Raw genomic sequence first — 1578 nt, 5'->3', positions numbered from 1 at the left:
GCAAAAAATAATTATAAAAGGAATGCAACACGAGGACTTCCCAGGAGGTCACCCATCCTAGTACTACTCTCGCCCAAGCACGCTTAACTTCGGAGTTCTGATGGGATCCGGTGCTTTAGTGCTGGTATGATCGCATCCGACATGTTTCCCCGTCTTCATCCCTTATGCTTGCCACTCCCAGGTCCGCTCCAAAGACGATTCTACATTCTCACTACCATTACAACCGTTCCCTAACAATGGATAATGTCCTATACTACTTACTCTCCCGCTCAATCACGGAGACGAGTTTTCCACGGTTTCCACCCCTCCCTCCATACCGCAGCAACACGAGTTTTTTCCACCCCTTTCAGAACGCGCTCTTCGCGCCACAAAGCCGCCCCAAGACGCGCGAGCAATGAGCATCGAGCTTAAACATATCGCAAACGTCAAACATAATATAACGGCATTAATATATATCGCGCACGTGCGACATGTTTGTCACAAGGCGCAAAAAATAATTATAAAAGGAATGCAACACGAGGAATTCCCAGGAGGTCACCCATCCTAGTACTACTCTCGCCCAAGCACGCTTAACTTCGGAGTTCTGATGGGATCCGGTGCTTTAGTGCTGGTATGATCGCATCCGACATGTTTCCCCGTCTTCGCCCCTTATGCTTGCCACTCCCTGGTCCGCTCCAAAGACGATTCTACATTCTCACTACCATTACAACCGTTCCCTAACAATGGATAATGTCCTATACTACTTACTCTCCCGCTCAATCACGGAGACGAGTTTTCCACGGTTTCCACCCCTCCCTCCATACCGCAGCAACACGAGTTTTTTCCACCCCTTTCAGAACGCGCTCTTCGCGCCACAAAGCCGCCCCAAGACGCGCGAGCAATGAGCATCGAGCTTAAACATATCGCAAACGTCAAACATAATATAACGGGATTAATATATATCGCGCATGTGCGACATGTTTGTCACAAGGCGCAAAAAATAATTATAAAAGGAATGCAACACGAGGAATTCCCAGGAGGTCACCCATCCTAGTACTACTCTCGCCCAAGCACGCTTAACTTCGGAGTTCTGATGGGATCCGGTGCTTTAGTGCTGGTATGATCGCATCCGACATGTTTCCCCGTCTTCGTCCCTTATGCTTGCCACTCCCAGGTCCGCTCCAAAGACGATTCTACATTCTCACTACCATTACAACCGTTCCCTAACAATGGATAATGTCCTATACTACTTACTCTCCCGCTCAATCACGGAGACGAGTTTTCCACGGTTTCCACCCCTCCCTCCATACCGCAGCAACACGAGTTTTTTCCACCCCTTTTAGAACGCGCTCTTCGCGCCACAAAGCCGCCCTAAGACGCGCGAGCAATGAGCATCGAGCTTAAACATATCGCAAACGTCAAACATAATATAACGGGATTAATATATATCGCGCACGTGCGACATGTTTGTCACAAGGCGCAAAAAATAATTATAAAAGGAATGCAACACGAGGACTTCCCAGGAGGTCACCCATCCTAGTACTACTCTCGCCCAAGCACGCTTAACTTCGGAGTTCTGATGGGATCCGGTGCTTTAGT

At 48.7% G+C, this 1578-nt stretch overlaps 3 non-coding genes across 3 annotated transcripts; all 3 read right to left on the bottom strand.

Annotated features, from left to right (window-relative positions):
• Positions 1-19: 19 nt before the first annotated feature.
• On the bottom strand, positions 20-138 carry LOC123174583 (5S ribosomal RNA). Its single transcript, XR_006487173.1, has one exon. It is a non-coding gene; the product is annotated as a 5S ribosomal RNA (ribosomal RNA).
• Positions 139-505: 367 nt separating this feature from the next.
• Positions 506-624, bottom strand: LOC123174589 (5S ribosomal RNA). The gene has a single exon (XR_006487179.1). It is a non-coding gene; the product is annotated as a 5S ribosomal RNA (ribosomal RNA).
• Positions 625-991: 367 nt separating this feature from the next.
• Positions 992-1110, bottom strand: LOC123174588 (5S ribosomal RNA). The gene has a single exon (XR_006487178.1). It is a non-coding gene; the product is annotated as a 5S ribosomal RNA (ribosomal RNA).
• Positions 1111-1578: the final 468 nt, after the last annotated feature.

This window comes from Triticum aestivum, unplaced genomic scaffold, assembly GCF_018294505.1.
Source record: "Triticum aestivum cultivar Chinese Spring unplaced genomic scaffold, IWGSC CS RefSeq v2.1 scaffold52883, whole genome shotgun sequence".
Taxonomy (NCBI): domain Eukaryota; kingdom Viridiplantae; phylum Streptophyta; class Magnoliopsida; order Poales; family Poaceae; genus Triticum; species Triticum aestivum.
The sequence above is the reverse complement of the archived record's forward strand: the minus strand, read 5'-3'. Positions and strand labels throughout refer to the sequence as shown.